The sequence below is a fragment of the Melospiza melodia genome, chromosome 2 (assembly GCF_035770615.1).
Source record: "Melospiza melodia melodia isolate bMelMel2 chromosome 2, bMelMel2.pri, whole genome shotgun sequence".
NCBI lineage: Eukaryota > Metazoa > Chordata > Aves > Passeriformes > Passerellidae > Melospiza > Melospiza melodia.
Window position 1 is genome coordinate 55029105 of NC_086195.1, and position 25698 is coordinate 55054802.

Below are 25698 nucleotides of genomic sequence, written 5' to 3' on the forward strand. Positions count from 1 at the left end.
GTAGGATGCTCTCCGGAGGTAAGAGCCGCTGCCGGGCGTCTTTCGGCAGAAGCCGCGCTAAGGAGAGCCCTGTGAGCGGCACAATCGTCTTTGCGCGAACAAGCCGATTCTTCGGTTCCGGGAGCCGGCGAGAGCGGCAGCTTCGGGAAGGTGAAGAAGCAAGCTGTACAACACTGGGATTGTGTGCGCACCTTGCCAACTGATAGAAAACAGTACCTTTGCACTCTCCTGACTTTTCCAATCACAGGAACATTCGATTGGAAGCTGTTTTGGACCACTTTTCTTCCTGCCAAACACTTGGCAGACATCCGTGCAACTTCTAGAACACGATGGGAGATGTTTTCTGTGCTGGCACAGTTTTTCCTAGCCAGACATAGTGGAAAAGCGTTTTGCTAAGATGTAGACTACAAAAGACGCGAAAGACGAAGGTAGGATGCTCTCCGGAGGTAAGAGCCGCTGCCGGGCGTCTTTCGGCAGAAGCCGCGCTAAGGAGAGCACTGTGAGCGGCACAATCGTCTTTGCGCGAAGAAGCCGCTTCTTGGGCTCCGGCAGCCGGCGAGAGCGGCAGCTTCGGGAAGGTGAAGAAGCAAGCTGTACAACACTGGGATTGTGTGCGCACCTTGCCAACTGATAGAAAACAGTACCTTTGCACTCTCCTGACTTTTCCAATCACATGAACATTCGATTGGAAGCTGTTTTGAACAACTTTTCTTTTCTTCCTGCCAAACACTTGGCAGACATCCGTGCAACTTCTAGAACACGATGGGAGATGTTTTCTGTGCTGGCACAGTTTTTCCTAGCCAGACATAGTGGAAAAGCGTTTTGCCGAGGTGTAGACTACATAAGACGCGAAAGACGAAGGTAGGATGCTCTCCGGAGGTAAGAGCCGCTGCCGGGCGTCTTTCGGCAGAAGCCGCGCTAAGGAGAGCCCTGTGAGCGGCACAATCGTCTTTGCGCGAAGAAGCCGCTTCTTGGGCTCCGGCAGCCGGCGAGAGCGGCAGCTTCGGGAAGGTGAAGAAGCAAGCTGTACAACACTGGGATTGTGTGCGCACCTTGCCAACTGATAGAAAACAGTACCTTTGCACTCTCCTGACTTTTCCAATCACAGGAACATTCGATTGGAAGCTGTTTTGGACAACTTTTCTTTTCTTCCTGCCAAACACTTGGCAGACATCCGTGCAACTTCTAGAACACGATGGGAGATGTTTTCTGTGCTGGCACAGTTTTTCCTAGCCAGACATAGTGGAAAAGCGTTTTGCCGAGGTGTAGACTACATAAGACGCGAAAGACGAAGGTAGGATGCTCTCCGGAGGTAAGAGCCGCTGCCGGGCGTCTTTCGGCAGAAGCCGCGCTAAGGAGAGCACTGTGAGCGGCACAATCGTCTTTGCGCGAAGAAGCCGCTTCTTGGGCTCCGGCAGCCGGCGAGAGCGGCAGCTTCGGGAAGGTGAAGAAGCAAGCTGTACAACACTGGGATTGTGTGCGCACCTTGCCAACTGATAGAAAACAGTACCTTTGCACTCTCCTGACTTTTCCAATCACAGGAACATTCGATTGGAAGCTGTTTTGGACAACTTTTCTTTTCTTCCTGCCAAACACTTGGCAGACATCCGTGCAACTTCTAGAACACGATGGGAGATGTTTTCTGTGCTGGCACAGTTTTTCCTAGCCAGACATAGTGGAAAAGCCTTTTGCTAAGATGTAGACTACAAAAGACGCGAAAGACGAAGGTAGGATGCTCTCCGGAGGTAAGAGCCGCTGCCGGGCGTCTTTCGGCAGAAGCCGCGCTAAGGAGAGCACTGTGAGCGGCACAATCGTCTTTGCGCGAAGAAGCCGCTTCTTGGGCTCCGGCAGCCGGCGAGAGCGGCAGCTTCGGGAAGGTGAAGAAGCAAGCTGTACAACACTGGGATTGTGTGCGCACCTTGCCAACTGATAGAAAACAGTACCTTTGCACTCTCCTGACTTTTCCAATCACAGGAACATTCGATTGGAAGCTGTTTTGGACAACTTTTCTTTTCTTCCTGCCAAACACTTGGCAGACATCCGTGCAACTTCTAGAACACGATGGGAGATGTTTTCTGTGCTGGCACAGTTTTTCCTAGCCAGACATAGTGGAAAAGCTTTTTGCCGAGGTGTAGATGAGAAGAGGAGCTAAAGACGAAGGTAGGATGCTCTCCGGAGGTAAGAGCCGCTGCCGGGCGTCTTTCGGCAGAAGCCGCGCTAAGGAGAGCCCTGTGAGCGGCACAATCGTCTTTGCGCGAAGAAGCCGCTTCTTGGGCTCCGGCAGCCGGCGAGAGCGGCAGCTTCGGGAAGGTGAAGAAGCAAGCTGTACAACACTGGGATTGTGTGCGCACCTTGCCAACTGATAGAAAACAGTACCTTTGCACTCTCCTGACTTTTCCAATCACAGGAACATTCGATTGGAAGCTGTTTTGGACAACTTTTCTTTTCTTCCTGCCAAACACTTGGCAGACATCCGTGCAACTTCTAGAACAGGATGGGAGATGTTTTCTGTGCTGGCACAGTTTTTCCTAGCCAGACATAGTGGAAAAGCGTTTTGCTAAGATGTAGACTACAAAAGACGCGAAAGACGAAGGTAGGATGCTCTCCGGAGGTAAGAGCCGCTGCCGGGCGTCTTTCGGCAGAAGCCGCGCTAAGGAGAGCACTGTGAGCGGCACAATCGTCTTTGCGCGAAGAAGCCGCTTCTTGGGCTCCGGCAGCCGGCGAGAGCGGCAGCTTCGGGAAGGTGAAGAAGCAAGCTGTACAACACTGGGATTGTGTGCGCACCTTGCCAACTGATAGAAAACAGTACCTTTGCACTCTCCTGACTTTTCCAATCACATGAACATTCGATTGGAAGCTGTTTTGAACAACTTTTCTTTTCTTCCTGCCAAACACTTGGCAGACATCCGTGCAACTTCTAGAACAGGATGGGAGATGTTTTCTGTGCTGGCACAGTTTTTCCTAGCCAGACATAGTGGAAAAGCGTTTTGCCGAGGTGTAGACTACATAAGACGCGAAAGACGAAGGTAGGATGCTCTCCGGAGGTAAGAGCCGCTGCCGGGCGTCTTTCGGCAGAAGCCGCGCTAAGGAGAGCCCTGTGAGCGGCACAATCGTCTTTGCGCGAACAAGCCGATTCTTCGGTTCCGGGAGCCGGCGAGAGCGGCAGCTTCGGGAAGGTGAAGAAGCAAGCTGTACAACACTGGGATTGTGTGCGCACCTTGCCAACTGATAGAAAACAGTACCTTTGCACTCTCCTGACTTTTCCAATCACAGGAACATTCGATTGGAAGCTGTTTTGGACCACTTTTCTTCCTGCCAAACACTTGGCAGACATCCGTGCAACTTCTAGAACACGATGGGAGATGTTTTCTGTGCTGGCACAGTTTTTCCTAGCCAGACATAGTGGAAAAGCGTTTTGCTAAGATGTAGACTACAAAAGACGCGAAAGACGAAGGTAGGATGCTCTCCGGAGGTAAGAGCCGCTGCCGGGCGTCTTTCGGCAGAAGCCGCGCTAAGGAGAGCACTGTGAGCGGCACAATCGTCTTTGCGCGAAGAAGCCGCTTCTTGGGCTCCGGCAGCCGGCGAGAGCGGCAGCTTCGGGAAGGTGAAGAAGCAAGCTGTACAACACTGGGATTGTGTGCGCACCTTGCCAACTGATAGAAAACAGTACCTTTGCACTCTCCTGACTTTTCCAATCACATGAACATTCGATTGGAAGCTGTTTTGAACAACTTTTCTTTTCTTCCTGCCAAACACTTGGCAGACATCCGTGCAACTTCTAGAACACGATGGGAGATGTTTTCTGTGCTGGCACAGTTTTTCCTAGCCAGACATAGTGGAAAAGCGTTTTGCCGAGGTGTAGACTACATAAGACGCGAAAGACGAAGGTAGGATGCTCTCCGGAGGTAAGAGCCGCTGCCGGGCGTCTTTCGGCAGAAGCCGCGCTAAGGAGAGCCCTGTGAGCGGCACAATCGTCTTTGCGCGAAGAAGCCGCTTCTTGGGCTCCGGCAGCCGGCGAGAGCGGCAGCTTCGGGAAGGTGAAGAAGCAAGCTGTACAACACTGGGATTGTGTGCGCACCTTGCCAACTGATAGAAAACAGTACCTTTGCACTCTCCTGACTTTTCCAATCACAGGAACATTCGATTGGAAGCTGTTTTGGACAACTTTTCTTTTCTTCCTGCCAAACACTTGGCAGACATCCGTGCAACTTCTAGAACACGATGGGAGATGTTTTCTGTGCTGGCACAGTTTTTCCTAGCCAGACATAGTGGAAAAGCGTTTTGCCGAGGTGTAGACTACATAAGACGCGAAAGACGAAGGTAGGATGCTCTCCGGAGGTAAGAGCCGCTGCCGGGCGTCTTTCGGCAGAAGCCGCGCTAAGGAGAGCCCTGTGAGCGGCACAATCGTCTTTGCGCGAACAAGCCGCTTCTTGGGCTCCGGCAGCCGGCGAGAGCGGCAGCTTCGGGAAGGTGAAGAAGCAAGCTGTACAACACTGGGATTGTGTGCGCACCTTGCCAACTGATAGAAAACAGTACCTTTGCACTCTCCTGACTTTTCCAATCACAGGAACATTCGATTGGAAGCTGTTTTGGACAACTTTTCTTTTCTTCCTGCCAAACACTTGGCAGACATCCGTGCAACTTCTAGAACACGATGGGAGATGTTTTCTGTGCTGGCACAGTTTTTCCTAGCCAGACATAGTGGAAAAGCGTTTTGCTAAGATGTAGACTACAAAAGACGCGAAAGACGAAGGTAGGATGCTCTCCGGAGGTAAGAGCCGCTGCCGGGCGTCTTTCGGCAGAAGCCGCGCTAAGGAGAGCACTGTGAGCGGCACAATCGTCTTTGCGCGAAGAAGCCGCTTCTTGGGCTCCGGCAGCCGGCGAGAGCGGCAGCTTCGGGAAGGTGAAGAAGCAAGCTGTACAACACTGGGATTGTGTGCGCACCTTGCCAACTGATAGAAAACAGTACCTTTGCACTCTCCTGACTTTTCCAATCACAGGAACATTCGATTGGAAGCTGTTTTGGACAACTTTTCTTTTCTTCCTGCCAAACACTTGGCAGACATCCGTGCAACTTCTAGAACACGATGGGAGATGTTTTCTGTGCTGGCACAGTTTTTCCTAGCCAGACATAGTGGAAAAGCTTTTTGCCGAGGTGTAGATGAGAAGAGGAGCTAAAGACGAAGGTAGGATGCTCTCCGGAGGTAAGAGCCGCTGCCGGGCGTCTTTCGGCAGAAGCCGCGCTAAGGAGAGCCCTGTGAGCGGCACAATCGTCTTTGCGCGAAGAAGCCGCTTCTTGGGCTCCGGCAGCCGGCGAGAGCGGCAGCTTCGGGAAGGTGAAGAAGCAAGCTGTACAACACTGGGATTGTGTGCGCACCTTGCCAACTGATAGAAAACAGTACCTTTGCACTCTCCTGACTTTTCCAATCACAGGAACATTCGATTGGAAGCTGTTTTGGACAACTTTTCTTTTCTTCCTGCCAAACACTTGGCAGACATCCGTGCAACTTCTAGAACAGGATGGGAGATGTTTTCTGTGCTGGCACAGTTTTTCCTAGCCAGACATAGTGGAAAAGCGTTTTGCTAAGATGTAGACTACAAAAGACGCGAAAGACGAAGGTAGGATGCTCTCCGGAGGTAAGAGCCGCTGCCGGGCGTCTTTCGGCAGAAGCCGCGCTAAGGAGAGCACTGTGAGCGGCACAATCGTCTTTGCGCGAAGAAGCCGCTTCTTGGGCTCCGGCAGCCGGCGAGAGCGGCAGCTTCGGGAAGGTGAAGAAGCAAGCTGTACAACACTGGGATTGTGTGCGCACCTTGCCAACTGATAGAAAACAGTACCTTTGCACTCTCCTGACTTTTCCAATCACAGGAACATTCGATTGGAAGCTGTTTTGGACCACTTTTCTTTTCTTCCTGCCAAACACTTGGCAGACATCCGTGCAACTTCTAGAACACGATGGGAGATGTTTTCTGTGCTGGCACAGTTTTTCCTAGCCAGACATAGTGGAAAAGCGTTTTGCTAAGATGTAGACGACAACAGAGGCTAAAGAGTGGATGTTAGCAAATGACACCCATCTTCAAAAAAGGCAATTAAGAGGACTCGCCATAGTACAAACCAGCCAGCCTCTTTTTTATCCCCAGGAAGTTGATGAAGCAGCTCTTCCTGGAAATCCTTGCCAGGCACATGACAGATGACCAAATAATGTAGTTAGCATGATTTTTCAGGGGAATTTCATGCTGAACATCACTTTAAACTCCTCTGATGAATCAACTTGACTGGTAGATGAAGGGAATATTATCTGCCTGGGCTTCAGGGAGGTTTTTGACATACCTCTACATGGCATCACACATACATATGGAAGCAATAGTGCAAAGGGGAGGGAATCAGTGTCTTTTCAGTGATGCTGAGGGAAAAGACAAGAGGCAGTGGGCACACACTGAAATACAGGAGATTGCCTTTGAACATCAGTAAATGTTTCTTTACTGTCAGGGTGACTGAACCACGGCACAGACTGCCCAGAAAGATTGTGGAGCCTGGATCTTTGAAGACATTAAAAGTACACCCAGATAGAATCCTGGGCAAGAGGCTCTAGGTATCCTGGTTTAGGCAGGGGGGTTGGGCCTGGTTAGCCCCACCAACCCCTTCCACTCTCTTTCATTCTGTGCTAGTGAATTCTCTTCAAGATGCATTTCAAAGCACTGGCATGACAAAGTTCTGTGCAGACAGAGATCCAAATGGACATGGCATCTAAGTTCCTTAAGCAGTGTTCAAGAAGAATGTAAAACTCTGGCACAAGTGTCTCTTCCCTAACTGAATCCCTTTCATGGGAAAATTCCCAGCTCTAGAAAGATCTTCTGATACGCATGCTTAAGACTGACACTGGCTGAGCAAATTTCTCCCTATGTATATCTAAGACCAGTTAGGATCTTCACCCAAAGTGCAGTCAACATAGTCACAGAATGCCTATTGTTAAGAAGTGACAGCTTCCATCAGAATGGCAGCTATTGGTCCACAAAATGGATTAATGGATGGGAATTATCTACGTGGGTTAAAAACAAAAATAAAGAGTTGGTCTTTATTTATCAATTTCATGGCAATATTGATAAGGGAAGAAAAAGATCTAAGTCCTTGACTTTCTGGACTCGAGGAAAGATTTTAAAAATTCCTTGTAAAAATGTATGATCACAATCAGACTATTGAAACCATTTTAGTTGGGAACAAAGTTCCAAAATTGTCTAGATAGTGGCAAAGAAGCCAAGAAAATAGGAAAGAAACAAAAAGAGAGCAAAAGAGTCAGCTTCAGTGTACAAGCTCGTTCTAGAAGTAGTCTGCTGGGAAAAGGAACCCCCAGCTAAATTTCCAATGTATTCCTGCGCTTGATTCAGTAACTGGTCAATGTAAAAACCAATCCTTTTGTACAACTTCTTCCAGCAACAAAAACTCCAACAGGTTGACACTACCATCATGCCTGTTCCAGACATATTTAAAAGAGAAATGATGATTTTCTTGAAAACCTACTTACATAAAAGTTGCAAGATGGTGGAGGGATTCCCACATCCTCCTTCCTCCATCTGGCTTGAAAGTATATTTGATAAAATATGCAACAAAGCACATGATTTATAAGGGAGAGTCAAATGGATGATTTGGGAATCGATCTCTTGTTGATAGTAAACTTCATATCCACTCGGTGTGACCTTTTTAAAACAAAATGTGGAGCTGAGGCATGAATCTGCCACAACAATTGTAAAGCAAACATACACACTCCCCTTCATATGCCCCCCCCTCCACACACACCTAGGCACACACAGAGATCAGCATAGCAGATCATGAACACCTTGGAAAAGACTGAAATGCTAAATGCCTCTCTTGATGGGCAAAAGAGCTGGTGCAGTAATTCAAATGCCTGGTACAAAAATTCTGTTTAATATTTAGCTCCTATTTAAAACACAGCTTTTCATTTCATTCTATTTACAGAATATTTTCATTTCATTTGTTTCTTTAAAATTACTTAGTTCTCACCTGTTGTATGTCTAGGAATATTTTCTTCCAAAAATAGAAAAAAATAGATGATATCTTTTCAGCAGAAAACATTGGTTGATACAATTTTAAACCATCATGATATGGAAGAATTCTTCTGTCCCTCTCGAAGGTGGAAGAAGCATTTGGATCACAGATCATCTACAATGAAATACTTGACATGTTTAAGATGCTTTCAATCAATTTTGATCGTCAATTGCTTATTTGTTGTAAACAGTAATTTTTCAGTGAAGGGAAAGTGTGTGTGGTATATCTACATGATATGTTCAAAGGCAGTTCCTACTAATGGCCAGGCTGAATTCCAGTAAATAATGTCCCGAATGATATTTTGCCGCCTTCTTTGGCACTTCATGAAATCTTACCCCGATGAAGTGCTGAAACAAAGAGATTTTCTCTTAGAGAGTGTCTCATGTTGTAACCTATCCCATGGATTTTATGCTGTAATTCTTATCTCTTTTAAAATTTACTATCTTCTGTACAGTTTTCATGAAACTTTCTGTTACAGTAGTGAATAGCACAGATAAATGTCATTTTGTACAACTTTGAATTTACCCCAAGAGCTGAGAGAAAACTTGATCCTATACTTCAATCCGAGTTTCTTCTATAGTCCAACTTTGTTTCTCTACCATCAAGCTTCTCCTTTGTTGCTGCTCCAAGCCCCGTCCAAGGTGACCTTGAATACTTTCAGGGATGGGACACCCACAACTTCTCTGGGCAACCTGTTCCAGTGTTCCAGCACTCCCACAGTAAAAAAGGCCTTCCTTTCATCTAATATGTGTAGGAAATCATAAATCTAGGCATAGAAGCTTGGAGTGCAAATTTGAAATTCTTTGGATTTGAAGCACATTTTATATGAATACTGACTTACAGATGACTAAAAGATGTTGATGGGCATTTGAGCTGACAAGTTTTGAAAAAGTGCACGGAAATTAAAATTGAAACCACTAAAATTAAAAACTCCTTGCCATTTTCTTTTTCCTCTCCTATTCAAAATTGCATATGTCAGATATCAGTGCTTCATGCAAACCTCTCAGATGCTCTCAGAGAAAAAGCTTTTCTTTCAGACTAAGTTGCGGTTGACGTAGAACACTAGCAGGAGTGAAAGATTTTCTGGGCATTGGGGCAGCACGTTCTCCTTGGATTTGTGTGCAGAATGCATTTTATCCAAACTGGAAAATAGATCCCAGCTCTGTTCTATTCATCATTCTTACTTCATCAGGCCAGAAGATTCTGTGAAAAGTAGCCTGTGGACCTTGAAGACAGCGCATGTGAACCAGATGAGAGGTGATAGAGAAGTTGAGGGAGAGAAGAAAGAGCATATGGCTGAAACCAGAAAGTATTTCTCCACGTGATCATGGAAGATTGCAGGAGCCACTTGGTACTATCAAACCAGCCCGACTTGGCACTGGTGCCACTATGGGTCTGGGAGCCATGTTGCATATCGTGCATTTTAAGGAGCCAGCTGGCCACACACAGCCATAGGCCCCCAAACACAAACCAAGCCCTTTTCTCTGGCAAACAAAACTCAGCTGCCCTGCTTCTGGATGGCAGATTGCAGGAGCCACTTGGTACTATCAAACCAGCCCAACTTGGCACTGGTGCCACCATGGGTCTGGTCACCATCCTGCCTATTGTAGCTTTTCAGGAGCCAGCCGGTCACTCCCAGCCATAGGCCCCCAAACAGAAACCTCGGCCCGTTTCCCTGGCAAACAAAAGTAAGCTGCCCCGCTTCTGGATGGCAGATTGCAGGAGCTACTTAGTACTATCAAATCAGCCCGACTTGGCACAGGTGCCACCTTGGATCTGGGAACCATCCTGTGTATCGTGGATTTTCAGGGGCCAGCCGGCCACTCTCAGCCATATGCTCCCAAACACAAACCACGGACCTTTTCTCTGGCAAACAAAAATCAGCTGCCCCACTTCTGGATGGCAGATTGCAGGAGCCACTTGGGACTATCACACCAGCACAACATGGCACTGCTGCCACCTTGGATCTGGGAACAATCCTGCGTATCGTACATATTCAGGAACCAGCCGAACACTCCCAGCCACAGGCCCCCAAACACAAACAACGGCCCATTTCCCTGGCAAACAAAACTCAGCTGCCCCGCTTCTGGATGGCAGTTTGCAGGAGCCACTTGGGACTATCAAAGCAGCCCGACTTGGTAATGGTACCATCTTGGATCTGGGAACCATCCGGCGTATCGTGGATTTTCAGGGGCCAGCCGGTCATTCCCAGCCATATGCTCCCAAACACAAACCTCGGCCCTTTTGTCTGGCAAACAAAACTCAACTGCCCCTCTTCTGGATGGCAAATTGCAGGACGCACTTGGTACTACAAAAAGAGCCCGACTTGGCAGTGGTGCCACCTTGGCTCTGGGAACCATCCTGCGTATCGAGCATTTTAAGGAGCCAGCCGGCAATTCCCAGCCGTATGCCCCAAAAAGAAACCACGGACCTTTTCTCTGGCAAAAAAAAATCAGCTGTCCCACTTCTGGATGGCAGATTGCAGGAATCACTTTGAACCATACAACCAGCCTTACTTGGCACTGGTGCCACCTTGGATCTGGGAACCATCCTGCCTATCGTTGATTTTCAGGGGCCAGCCTACCACTCTCGGCCATAGGCCCCCAAACACAAACCACAGCCCTTTTCTCTAGCAAACAAAATTTAGCTGCCCCGCTTCTGGATGGCAAATTGCAGGAGCCACTGGGTACTACAAAAACAGCCCGACTTGGCACTGGTGCCACCTTGCGTCTGGTTACCATGCGGCGTATCGTGCATTTTAAGGAGCCAGGTGGCCACTCCCAGCCATATGCCTCCAAACACAACCCACGGCCCTTTTCTCTGGCAAACAAAACTCAGCTGCCCCGCTTCTGGATGGCAGAGTGCAGGAGACACTTGGTACTATCAAACCAGCCCGACTTGGCACTGGTGCCACCTTTGGTTTGGGAACCATCCTGCGTATTGTGGATTGTCAGGAGACAGCCGACCACTCTCGGCCACAGACCCCAATCAAAAACAAAGGTCCGTTTCCCTGGCAAAAAAAACTCAGCTGCCCCGCTTCTGGATGGGAGATTGCAGGAGGCACTTGACACTGTCAAACGAGCCCCACTTTGTACTGGTGCCACCTTGGGTCTGGGAACCATGCTGCGTATCGTGGATTTTCAGGAGCCAGCCGGCCACTGCCAGCCACAGGCCCCCAAACAAAAACCACAGCCTTTTTCTCTGGCAAACAAAACTCAGCTGCCCCGCTTCTGGATGGCAGATTGCAGGAGCCACTTGGTACTATCAAACCAGCCCGACTTGGCACTGGTGCCACCTTGGGTCTGGGAACCATCCTGCCTATCGTGGATTTTAAGGAGCCAGCCGGCTACTCCCAGCCACAGGCCCCCAACAAAAACCACGGCCCTTTTTTCTCGCAAACAAAACTTAGCTGCCTCACTTCTGGATGGCAGATTGCAGGAGTCACTTGGTGTAATCAAACCAGCCCGACTTGGCACTGGTGCCACCTTGGGTCTGGGAACCATCCTGCGTATCGTGGATTCTAAGGAGCCAGCCGGCCACTCCCAGCCACAGGCCCCCAAACAAAATCAACGGCGCTGTTCCCTGGAAAACAAAACACGCCTGCCAACTTTTTGATGGAGTTTGCAGGAGCCACTTGGTACTATCAAACCAGCCCAACTTGGCACTGGTGCCACCATGGGTCTGGTAAACATCCTGCGTATCGTGGATTCTTAGGAGCCAGCCGGCCACTCCTAGCCACAGGCCCCCAAACAAAAACCTAGGCCTATTTCTCTGGCAAACAAAAGTAAGCTGCCCCGCTTCTGGCTGGCAGATTGCAGGAGACACTTGGGACTATCAAACCAGCCCAACTTGGCACTGGTGCCACCTTGGATCTGGGAACCATGTTGTGTATCGTGGATTTTCAGGGGCCAGCCGGCCACTCTCAGCCATATGCCCCCAAACAGAAACCTCGGCCCGTTTCTCTGGCAAACAAAACTCAACTGCCCCTCTTCTGGATGGCAAATTGCAAGATGAACTTGATACTAAAACCGCAGGCCGACTTGGTAGTGGTGACACCTTGGGCCTGGGAACCATCATGCGTATCGAGCATTTTAAGGAGCCAGCCGGCCACTCCCAGCAATATGCCCCCAAAAACAATCCACGGAATTTTTCTCTGGCAAACAAAAATCAGCTGCCCCGCTTCTGGATGGCAGATTGCAGGAGCCACTTTGACCCATCAAACCAGCCCAACTTGGCACTGGTGCCACCTTGCATCCTGGAACCATGCTGCCTAGCGTCGATTTTCAGGGGCCAGCCGGCCACTCTCAGCTATATGCCCCCAAACAAAACCCACGGCCCGTTTCCCTGGCAAACAAAAGTAAGCTGCCCCGCTTCTGGATGGCAGATTGCAGGAACCACTTGGTAGTATCAAACCAGCCCGACTTGGCACTGGTGCCACCTTGGGTCTGGGAACCATCCTGCGTATCGTGGATTCTAAGGAGCCAGCCGGCCACTCCCAGCCACAGGCCCCCAAATACAAACAACGGCGCTTTTCCCTGGAAAACAAAACTCGCCTGCCAACTTTTTGATGGCAGATTGCAGGAGCAACTTGGTACTATCAAACCAGCCCAACTTGGCACTGGTGCCACCATGGGTCTGGTAACCATCCTGCCTATTGTAGCTTTCCAGGAGCCAGCCGGTCACTCCCAGCCATAGGCCCCCAGTCACAAACCTCGGCCCGTTTCCCTGGCAAACAAAAGTAAGCTGCCCCGCTTCTGGATGGCAGATTGCAGGAGCCACTTGGTACTATCAAACCAGCCCGACTTGGCACTGGTGCCACCTTGGGTCTGGGAACCATGCTGCGTATCGCAGATTCTAAGGCGCCAGTCGGCCACTCCCAGCCACAAGACCCCAAACACAAACAACGGCGCTTTTCTCTGGCAAACAAAACTCAACTGCCCCTCTTCTGGATGGCAAATTGCAGGACGCACTTGGTACTATCAAACCAGCACGACTTGGCACTGGTACCACCTTGGGTCTGGGAACCATCCTGCGTATTGTGGATTGTCAGGAGCCAGCTGGAAACTCTCGGCCACAGACCCCAATCAAAAACAACGGCCCGTTTCACAGGCAAACAAAACTCAGCTGCCCCGCTTCTGGATGGGAGATTGCAGGAGGCACTTGACACTGTGAAACCAGCCCCACTTGGCACTGGTGCCACCTTGGGTCTGGGAACCATGCTGCGTATCATGGATTTTCAGGAGCCAGCCGGCCACTCCCAGCCATAGGCCCCCAAACAAAAACCACAGCCTTTTTCTCTGGCAAACAAAATTCAGCTGCCCCGCTTCTGGATGGCAGATTGCAGGAGCCACTTGGGACTATCACACCAGCACAACATGGCACTGGTGCCACCTTGGATCTGGGAATCATCCTTCCTATCGTGGATTTTCAGGGGCCAGCCGGTCACTCTCAGCCATAGGCCCCAAACACAAACCACGGCCCTTTTCTCTGGAAAACAAAACTCAACTGCCCCTCTTCTGGATGGCAGATTGCAGGAGCCACTGGGTACTATGAAACCAGCCCTACTTGGCACTGGTGCCACCTTGGGTCTGGGAAACATGCTGCGTATCATGGATTTTTAGGAGCCAGCCGTCCACTGCCAGCCACAGGCCCCGAAACAACAACAACAGCCTTTTTCTCTGGCAAACAAAATTCAGCTGCCCCGCTTCTGGATGGCAGATTGCAGGAACCACTTGGTACTAACAAACCAGCCCGACTTGGCACTGGTGCCACCTTGGGTCTGGGAACCATCCTGCGTATCGTGGATTCTAAGGAGCCAGCTGGCCACTCCCAGCCACAGGCCCCAAAACACACACAACGGCGCTTTTCCCTGGAAAACAAAACTCGCCTGCCAACTTTTTGATGGCAGATTGCAGGAGCCACTTGGTACTATCAAACCAGCCCAACTTGCCACTGGTGCCACCATGGGTCTGGTCACCATCCTGCCTATCGTAGCTTTTCAGGAGCCAGCCGGTCACTCCCAGCCATAGGCCCCCAAACACAAACCTCGGCCCGTTTCCCTGGCAAACAAAAGTAAGCTGCCCCGCTTCTGGATGGCAGATTGCAGGAGCCACTTGGTACTATCAAACCAGCCCAACTTGGAACTGGTGCCACCTTGGGTCTGGGAACCATGCTGCGTATCGCAGATTCTAAGGCGCCAGTCGGCCACTCCCAGCCACAAGCCCCCAAACACAAACAACGGCGCTTTTCTCTGGCAAACAAAACTCAACTGCCCCTCTTCTGGATGGCAAATTGCAGGACGCACTTGGTACTATAAAAACAGCCCGACTTGGCACTGGTGCCACCTTGGGTCTGGGAACCATCCTGCGTATCGATCTTTTTAATGAGACAGCCGGCCACTCCCAGCCATATGCCCCCAAACACAACCCACGGCCCTTTCCTCTGGCAAACAAAACTCAGCTGCACCGCTTCTGGATGGCAGATTGCAGGAGCCACTTGGTACTATCAAACCAGCAAGACTTGGCACTGGTGCCACCTTGGGTCTGGGAACCATCCTGCGTATTGTGGATTGTCAGGAGCCAGCTGAACATTTTCGGCCACAGACCCCAATCAAAAACAACGGCCCGTTTCACAGGCAAACAAAACTCAGCTGCCCCGCTTCTGGATGGGAGATTGCAGGAGGCACTTGACACTGTGAAACCAGCCCCACTTGGCACTGGTGCCACCTTGGGTCTGGGAACCATGCTGCGTATCATGGATTTTCAGGAGCCAGCCGGCCACTCCCAGCCATAGGCCCCCAAACAAAAACCACAGCCTTTTCCTCTGGCAAACAAAATTCAGCTGCCCCACTTCTGGAGGGCAGATTGCAGGAGCCACTTGGGACTATCACACCAGCACAACATGGCACTGCTGCCAGCTTGGATCTGGGAACCATCCTTCCTATCGTGGATTTTCAGGGGCCAGCCGGTCACTCTCAGCCATAGGCCCCAAACACAAACCACGGCCCTTTTCTCTGGAAAACAAAACTCAACTGCCCCTCTTCTGGATGGCAGATTGCAGGAGCCACTGGGTACTATGAAACTAGCCCTACTTGGCACTGGTGCCACCTTGGGTCTGGGAACCATGCTGCGTATCATGGATTTTCAGGAGCCAGCCGTCCACTGCCAGCCACAGGCCCCGAAACACAAACAACAGCCTTTTTCTCTGGCAAACAAAATTCAGCTGCCCCGCTTCTGGATGGCAGATTGCAGGAACCACTTGGTACTAACAAACCAGCCCGACTTGGCACTGGTGCCACCTTGGGTCTGGGAACCATCCTGCGTATCGTGGATTCTAAGGAGCCAGCTGGCCACTCCCAGCCACAGGCCCCAAAATACACACAACGGCGCTTTTCCCTGGAAAACAAAACTCGCCTGCCAACTTTTTGATGGCAGATTGCAGGAGCCACTTGGTACTATCAAACCAGCCCAACTTGGCACTGGTGCCACCATGGGTCTGGTCACCATCCTGCCTATCGTAGCTTTTCAGGAGCCAGCCGGTCACTCCCAGCCATAGGTCCCCAGACAAATACCTCGGCCCGTTTCCCTGGCAAACAAAAGTAAGCTGCCCCGCTTCTGGATGGCAGATTGCAGGAGCCACTTGGTACTATCAAACGAGCCCAACTTGACACTGGTGCCACCTTGGCTCTGGGAACCATGCTGCGTAACCCGGATTCTAAGACGACAGGCAGCCACTGCCAGCCACAGGCCTCCAAACAAAATCAACGGCGCTTTTCCCTGGAAAACAAAACTCGCCTGACAACTTTTAGATGGCAGATTGCAGGAGCCAGTTGGTACCATCAAACCAGCCCAACTTGGCACTGGTGCCACCTTGGGTCTGGGAACCATCCTGCCTATTGTTGCTTTTCAGGAGCCAGCCGGTCACTTCTAGCCCTAGGCCCCCAGTCATAAACCTCGGCCCGTTTCCCTGGCACACAAATGTAAGCTACCCCGCTTCAGGATGGCAGATTGCAGGAGCCACTTTTCACCATCAAACCAGCCCGACGTGGCACTGGTGCCACCTTGGGTCTGGGAACCATCCTGCGTATCGTGTGTTCTAAGGAGCCAGCCGGCCACTCCCACCCACAGTCCCCCAAACACAAACAACGGCGCTTTTCCCTGGAAAACAAAACTGGCCTGCCAACTTTTTGATGGCAGATTGCAGGAGCCACTTGGTACTATCAAACCAGCCCAACTTGGCACTGGTGCCACCATGGGTCTGGTCACCATCCTGCCTATCGTAGCTTTTCAGGAGCCAGGCGGTCACTCCCAGCCATAGGCCCCCAGACACAAACCTCGGCCCGTTTCCCTGGCAAACAAAAGTAAGCTGCCCCGCTTCTGGATGGCAGATTGCAGGTGCTATTTAGTACTATCAAACCAGCCCGACTTGGCACTGGTGCCACCTCTGGTCTGGGAACCATCCTGCCTATCGTGGATTTTCAGGGGCCAGACGGCCACTATCAGCCATATGCCCCCAAAAACAAACCACGGCCCTTTTCTCTGGCAAACAAAACTCAACTGCCCCTCTTCTGGATGGCAAATTTTAGGACGCACTTTGTACTACGAAAACCGCCCGACTTGGCACTGGTGCCACCTTGGGTCAGGGAACCATCCTGCCTATCGTAGCTTTTCAGGAGCCAGCCGGTCACTCCCAGCCATAGGTCCCCAGACAAATACCTCGGCCCGTTTCCCTGGCAAACAAAAGTAAGCTGCCCCGCTTCTGGATGGCAGATTGCAGGAGCCACTTGGTACTATCAAACCAGCCCAACTTGACACTGGTGCCACCTTGGCTCTGGGAACCATGCTGCGTAACCCGGATTCTAAGACGACAGGCAGCCACTGCCAGCCACAGGCCTCCAAACAAAATCAACGGCGCTTTTCCCTGGAAAACAAAACTTGCCTGACAACTTTTAGATGGCAGATTGCAGGAGCCAGTTGGTACCATCAAACCAGCCCAACTTGGCACTGGTGCCACCTTGGGTCTGGGAACCATCCTGCCTATTGTTGCTTTTCAGGAGCCAGCCGGTCACTTCTAGCCCTAGGCCCCCAGTCATAAACCTCGGCCCGTTTCCCTGGCACACAAAGGTAAGCTACCCCGCTTCAGGATGGCAGATTGCAGGAGCCACTTTTCACCATCAAACCAGCCCGACATGGCACTGGTGCCACCTTGGGTCTGGGAACCATCCTGCGTATCGTGTGTTCTAAGGAGCCAGCCGGCCACTCCCACCCACAGTCCCCCAAACACAAACAACGGCGCTTTTCCCTGGAAAACAAAACTGGCCTGCCAACCTTTTGATGGCAGATTGCAGGAGCCACTTGGTACTATCAAACCAGCCCAACTTGGCACTGGTGCCACCATGGGTCTGGTCACCATCCTGCCTATCGTAGCTTTTCAGGAGCCAGGCGGTCACTCCCAGCCATAGGCCCCCAGACACAAACCTTGGCCCGTTTCCCTGGCAAACAAAAGTAAGCTGCCCCGCTTCTGCATGGCAGATTGCAGGTGCTATTTAGTACTATCAAACCAGCCCGACTTGGCACTGGTGCCACCTCTGGTCTGGGAACCATCCTGCCTATCGTGGATTTTCAGGGGCCAGACGGCCACTATCAGCCATATGCCCCCAAAAACAAACCACGGCCCTTTTCTCTGGTAAACAAAACTCAACTGCCCCTCTTCTGGATGGCAAATTTTAGGACGCACTTTGTACTACGAATACCGCCCGACTTGGCACTGGTGCCACCTTGGGTCAGGGAACCATCCTGCCTATCGTAGCTTTTTAAGGAGCCAGCAGGCCACGCCCAGCCATATAGCCCCCAAAATAAACCACGGACCATTTCTCTTGGAAACAAAAATCCGCTGCCCCGCGTCAGGATGGCAGATTGCAGGAGCCACTTTGCACCATCAAACCACCCCGACTTGGCACTGGTGCCATCTTGGATCTGGGAACCATCCTGCCTATCGTAGCTTTTCAGGAGCCAGCCGGTTACTCCCAACCATAGGCCCCCAGACAAAAAGCTCTGCCCGTTTCCCTGGCAAACAAAAGTAAGCTACCCCGCTTCTGGATGGCAGATTGCAGGAGCCACTTGGTACTATCAAACCAGCCCAACTTGGCACTGGTGCCACCATGGGTCTGGTCACCATCCTGCCTATCGTAGCTTTTCAGGAGCCAGGCGGTCACTCCCAGCCATAGGCCCCCAGACAAATACCTCGGCCCGTTTCCCTGGCAAACAAATGTAAGCTGCCCCGCTTCTGGATGGCAGATTGCAGGAGCCACATGGTACTATCAAACCAGGCCAACATGGCACTGGTGCCACCTTGGCTCTGGGAACCATCCTGCCTATCGTGGATTTTCAGGCGCCAGCCGGCCACTCTCAGCCATATGCCCCCAAACACAAACCACGGCCCTTTTCTCTGGTAAACAAAACTCAACTGCCCCTCTTCTGGATGGCAAATTGCAGGACGCACTTGGTACTACGAAAACAGCCCGACTTGGCAGTGATGCCACCTTGGGTCAGGGAACCATCCTGCGTATCGATGTTTTTAAGGAGTCAGCCGGCAACGTCCAGCCATATACCCCCAAAAAAAACCCACGGAACTTTTCTCCAGCAAGCAAAAATCCGCTGCCCCGCGTCTGGATGGCAGATTGCAGGAGCTATTTAGTATTATCAAACCAGCCCGACGTGGCACTGGTGCCACCATGGGTCTGGTCACCATCCTGCCTATCGTAGCTTTTCAGGAGCCAGCCGGTCACTCTCAGCCATAGGCCCCAAACACAAACCACGGCCCTTTTCTCTGGAAAACAAAACTCAACTGCCCCTCTTCTGGATGGCAGATTGCAGGAGCCACTTGGTACTATCAAACCAGCCCAACTTGGAACTGGTGCCACCTTGGGTCTGGGAACCATGCTGCGTATCGCAGATTCTAAGGCGCCAGTCGGCCACTCCCAGCCACAAGCCCCCAAACACAAACAACGGCGCTTTTCTCTGGCAAACAAAACTCAACTGCCCCTCTTCTGGATGGCAAATTGCAGGACGCACTTGGTATTATAAAAACAGCCCGACTTGGCACTGGTGCCACCTTGGGTCTGGGAACCATCCTGCGTATCGATCTTTTTAATGAGACAGCCGGCCACTCCCAGCCATATGCCCCCAAACACAACCCACGGCCCTTTCCTCTGGCAAACAAAACTCAGCTGCACCGCTTCTGGATGGCAGATTGCAGGAGCCACTTGGTACTATCAAACCAGCAAGACTTGGCACTGGTGCCACCTTGGGTCTGGGAACCATCCTGCGTATTGTGGATTGTCAGGAGCCAGCTGAACATTTTCGGCCACAGACCCCAATCAAAAACAACGGCCCGTTTCACAGGCAAACAAAACTCAGCTGCCCCGCTTCTGGATGGGAGATTGCAGGAGGCACTTGACACTGTGAAACCAGCCCCACTTGGCACTGGTGCCACCTTGGGTCTGGGAACCATGCTGCGTATCATGGATTTTCAGGAGCCAGCCGGCCACTCCCAGCCATAGGCCCCCAAACAAAAACCACAGCCTTTTTCTCTGGCAAACAAAATTCAGCTGCCCCACTTCTGGAGGGCAGATTGCAGGAGCCACTTGGGACTATCACACCAGCACAACATGGCACTGCTGCCAGCTTGGATCTGGGAACCATCCTTCCTATCGTGGATTTTCAGGGGCCAGCCGGTCACTCTCAGCCATAGGCCCCAAACACAAACCACGGCCCTTTTCTCTGGAAAACAAAACTCAACTGCCCCTCTTCTGGATGGCAGATTGCAGGAGCCACTGGGTACTATGAAACTAGCCCTACTTGGCACTGGTGCCACCTTGGGTCTGGGAACCATGCTGCGTATCATGGATTTTCAGGAGCCAGCCGTCCACTGCCAGCCACAGGCCCCGAAACACAAACAACAGCCTTTTTCTCTGGCAAACAAAATTCAGCTGCCCCGCTTCTGGATGGCAGATTGCAGGAACCACTTGGTACTAACAAACCAGCCTGACTTGGCACTGGTGCCACCTTGGGTCTGGGAACCATCCTGCGTATCGTGGATTCTAAGGAGCCAGCTGGCCACTCCCAGCCACAGGCCCCAAAATACACACAACGGCGCTTTTCCCTGGAAAACAAAACTCGCCTGCCAACTTTTTGATGGCAGATTGCAGGAGCCACTTGGTACTATCAAACCAGCCCAACTTGGCACTGGTGCCACCATGGGTCTGGTCACCATCCTGCCTATCGTAGCTTTTCAGGAGCCAGCCGGTCACTCCCAGCCATAGGTCCCCAGACAAATACCTCGGCCCGTTTCCCTGGCAAACAAAAGTAAGCTGCCCCGCTTCTGGATGGCAGATTGCAGGAGCCACTTGGTACTATCAAACGAGCCCAACTTGACACTGGTGCCACCTTGGCTCTGGGAACCATGCTGCGTAACCCGGATTCTAAGACGACAGGCAGCCACTGCCAGCCACAGGCCTCCAAACAAAATCAACGGCGCTTTTCCCTGGAAAACAAAACTCGCCTGACAACTTTTAGATGGCAGATTGCAGGAGCCAGTTGGTACCATCAAACCAGCCCAACTTGGCACTGGTGCCACCTTGGGTCTGGGAACCATCCTGCCTATTGTTGCTTTTCAGGAGCCAGCCGGTCACTTCTAGCCCTAGGCCCCCAGTCATAAACCTCGGCCCGTTTCCCTGGCACACAAATGTAAGCTACCCCGCTTCAGGATGGCAGATTGCAGGAGCCACTTTTCACCATCAAACCAGCCCGACGTGGCACTGGTGCCACCTTGGGTCTGGGAACCATCCTGCGTATCGTGTGTTCTAAGGAGCCAGCCGGCCACTCCCACCCACAGTCCCCCAAACACAAACAACGGCGCTTTTCCCTGGAAAACAAAACTGGCCTGCCAACTTTTTGATGGCAGATTGCAGGAGCCACTTGGTACTATCAAACCAGCCCAACTTGGCACTGGTGCCACCATGGGTCTGGTCACCATCCTGCCTATCGTAGCTTTTCAGGAGCCAGGCGGTCACTCCCAGCCATAGGCCCCCAGACACAAACCTCGGCCCGTTTCCCTGGCAAACAAAAGTAAGCTGCCCCGCTTCTGGATGGCAGATTGCAGGTGCTATTTAGTACTATCAAACCAGCCCGACTTGGCACTGGTGCCACCTCTGGTCTGGGAACCATCCTGCCTATCGTGGATTTTCAGGGGCCAGACGGCCACTATCAGCCATATGCCCCCAAAAACAAACCACGGCCCTTTTCTCTGGCAAACAAAACTCAACTGCCCCTCTTCTGGATGGCAAATTTTAGGACGCACTTTGTACTACGAAAACCGCCCGACTTGGCACTGGTGCCACCTTGGGTCAGGGAACCATCCTGCCTATCGTAGCTTTTCAGGAGCCAGCCGGTCACTCCCAGCCATAGGTCCCCAGACAAATACCTCGGCCCGTTTCCCTGGCAAACAAAAGTAAGCTGCCCCGCTTCTGGATGGCAGATTGCAGGAGCCACTTGGTACTATCAAACCAGCCCAACTTGACACTGGTGCCACCTTGGCTCTGGGAACCATGCTGCGTAACCCGGATTCTAAGACGACAGGCAGCCACTGCCAGCCACAGGCCTCCAAACAAAATCAACGGCGCTTTTCCCTGGAAAACAAAACTTGCCTGACAACTTTTAGATGGCAGATTGCAGGAGCCAGTTGGTACCATCAAACCAGCCCAACTTGGCACTGGTGCCACCTTGGGTCTGGGAACCATCCTGCCTATTGTTGCTTTTCAGGAGCCAGCCGGTCACTTCTAGCCCTAGGCCCCCAGTCATAAACCTCGGCCCGTTTCCCTGGCACACAAAGGTAAGCTACCCTGCTTCAGGATGGCAGATTGCAGGAGCCACTTTTCACCATCAAACCAGCCCGACTTGGCCCTGGTGCCACCTTGGGTCTGGGAACCATCCTGCGTATCGTGGATTCTAAGCAGCCACCCGGCCACTCCGTGCCACAGGCGCCCAAACACAAACAACGGCGCTTTTCCCTGGAAAACAAAACTCGCCTGCCAACATTTTGATGGCAGATTGCAGGAGCCACTTGGTACTATCAAACCAGCCCAACTTGGCACTGGTGCCACCATGGGTCTGGTCACCATCCTGCCTATCGTAGCTTTTCAGGAGCCAGCCGGTCACTCCCAGCCATAAACCCCCAGACACAAACCTCGGCCCGTGTCCCTGGAAAACAAAAGTAAGCACCCCCGATTCTGGATGGCAGATTGCAGGAGCCACTTGGTAGTATCAAATTAGCCCAACTTGGCACTGGTGCCATCATGGGTCTGGTAAACATCCTGCCTATCTTAGCTTTTCAGGAGCCGGCCGGTCACTCCCTGCCATAGGCCCCCAGAGAAATACCTCGGCCCGTTTCCCTGGCAAACAAAAGTAAGCTGCCCCGCTTCTGGATGGCAGATTGCAGGAACCACTTGCTACTATGAAACCAGCCCAACTTGGCACTGGTGCCACCTTGGCTCTGGGAACCATGCTGCGTAACGTAGATTCTAAGAGGACAGGCGGACACTCCCAGCCACAGGCCTCTAAACAAAAACAACGGCGCGTTACCCTGGAAAACAAAACTCGCCTGCCAACATTTTCATGGCAGATTGCAGGAGCCACTTGGTACTATCAAACCAGCCCAACTTGGCACTGGTGCCACCATGGGTCTGGTCACCATCCTGCCTATCGTAGCTTTTCAGGAGCCAGCCGGTCACTCCCAGCCATAGGCCCCCAGACAAATACCTCGGCCCGTTTCCCTGGCAAAGAAAAGTAAGCTGCCCCGCTTCTGCATGGCAGATTTCAGGAGCCACATGGTACTATCAAACCAGGCCAACATGGCACTGGTGCCACCTTGGCTCTGGGAACCATCCTGCCTATCGTGGATTTTCAGGCGCCAGCCGGCCACTCTCAGCCATATGCCCCAAAACACAATCCACGGCCCTTTTCTCTGGTAAACAAAACTCAACTGCCCCTCTTCTGGATGGCAAATTGCAGGAGCCACTTGGTACTACGAAAACAGCCCGACTTGGCAGTGATGCCACCTTGGGTCATGGAACCATCCTGCGTATCGATGATTTTAAGGAGTCAGCCGGCAACGTCCAGCCATATACCCCCAAAAAAAACCCACGGAACTTTTCTCCAGCAAGCAAAAATCCGCTGCCCCGCGTCTGGATGGCAGATTGCAGGAGCTATTTAGTATTATCAAACCAGCCCGACTTGGCACTGGTGCCACCATCGGTCTGGTCACCATCCTGCCTATCGTAGCTTTTCAGGAGCCAGCCGGTCACTCTCAGCCATAGGCCCCAAACACAAACCACGGCCCTTTTCTCTGGAAAACAAAATTCAACTGCCCCTCTTCTGGATGGCAGATTGCAGGAGCCACTGGGTACTATGAAACCAGCCCGACTTGGCACTGGTGCCACCTTGGGTCTGGGAACCATGCTGCGTATCATGGATTTTCAGGAGCCAGCCGTCCACTGCCAGCCACAGGCCCCGAAACACAAACAACAGCCTTTTTATCTGGCAAAAAAAATTCAGCTGCCCCGCTTCTGGATGGCAGATTGCAGGAACCACTTGGTACTAACAAACCAGCCCGACTTGGCACTGGTGCCACCTTGGGTCTGGGAACCATCCTGCGTATCGTGGATTCTAAGGAGCCAGCTGGCAACTCCCAGCCACAGGCCCCAAAACACACACAACGGCGCTTTTCCCTGGAAAACAAAACTCGCCTGCCAACTTTTTGATGGCAGATTGCAGGAGCCACTTGGTACTATCAAACCAGCCCAACTTGGCACTGGTGCCACCATGGGTCTGGTCACCATCCTGCCTATCGTAGCTTTTCAGGAGCCAGCCGGTCACTCCCAGCCATAGGCCCCCAGACACAAAGCTCGGCCCGTTTCCCTGGCAAACAAAAGTAAGCTGCCCCGTTTCTGGATGGCAGATTGCAGGATCCACTTTTTATTATCAAACCAGCCCGACTTGGTACTGGTGCCACCTCTGGTCTGGGAACCATCCTGGGTATCGTGGATCCTAAGGAGCCAGCCGGCCACTCCCAGCCACAGGCCCCCAAACAAAAACAACGGCGATTTTCCCTGGAAAACAAAACTCGCCTGACAACTTTTTGATGGCAGATTGCAGGAACCACTTGGTACTATTAACCAGCCCAACTTGGCACTGGTGCCACCTTGGGTCTGGGAACCATGCTGCGTATTGTGGATTCTAAGGAGCCAGCCGGCCACTCCAGCCACAGGCCCGCAGACACAAACAACGGCGCTTTTCCCTGGAAAACAAAACTCGCCTGCCAACATTTTGATGGCAGATTGCAGGAGCCACTTGGTACTATGAAATCAGCCGAACATGGCACTGGTGCCACCATGGGTCTGGTCACCATCCTGCCTATCGTAGCTTTTCAGGAGCCAGCCGGTTACTCCCAGCCATAGGCCCCCAGAAACAAAGCTCGGCCTGTTTCCCTGGCAAACAAAAGTAAGCTGCCCCGCTTCTGGATGGTAGATTGCAGGAACCATTTGCTACAATCAAACCAGCCCAACTTGGCACTGGTGCCACCTCAGGTCTGGGAACCATCCTGCGTATTTTGGATTCTAAGGAGCCAGCCGGCCACTCCCAGCCACAGGCCCCCAAACACAAACAACGGCGCTTTTCCCTGGAAAACAAAACTCGCCTGCCAACATTTTGATGGCAGATTGCAGGAGCCACTTGGTACTATCAAACCAGCCCAACTTGGCACTGGTGCCACCATGGGTCTGGTCACCATCCTGCCTATCGTAGTTTTTCAGGAGCCAGCCGGTCACTCCCTGCCATAGGCCCCCAGACAAAACCTCGGCCCGCTTCCCTGGCAAAAAAAAGTAAGCTGCCCCGCTTCTGGATGGCAGATTGCAGGACGCACTTGGTAGTATCAAACCAGCCCAACTTGGCACTGGTGCCACCTCAGGTCTGGGAACCATGCTGCGTATCGTGGATTCTAATTAGCCATCCGGCCACTCCAAGCCACAGGCCCCCAAACAAAGCAACGGCGCTTTTCCCTGGATAACAAACTTGCCTGCCAACTTTTTGATGGCAGATTGCAGGAGCCACTTGGTACTATCAAACCAGCCCAACTTGGCACTGGTGCCACCATGGGTCTGGTCACCATCCTGCCTATCGTAGCTTTTCAGGAGACAGCCGGTCACTCCCAGCCATAGGCCCCCAGACAAAAACCTCGGCCCTTTTCCCTGGCAAACAAAAGTGAGTTAACCAGCTTCTGGATGGCAGATTGCAGGAGCCACTTTTCACCATCAAACTAGCCCGACTTGGCACTGGTGTCACCTCAGGTCTGGGAACCATCCTGCGTATCGTGGATTCTAATTAGCCAGCCGGCCACTCCCAGCCACAGGCCCCCAAACACAAACAACGGCGCTTTTCCCTGGGAAACAAAACTCGCCTGCCAAGTTTTGATGGCAGATTGCAGGAGCCACTTGGTACTATCAAACCAGCCCAACTTGGCACTGGTGCCACCATGGGTCTGGTCACCATCCTGCCTATCGTAGCCTTTCAGGAGCCAGCCAG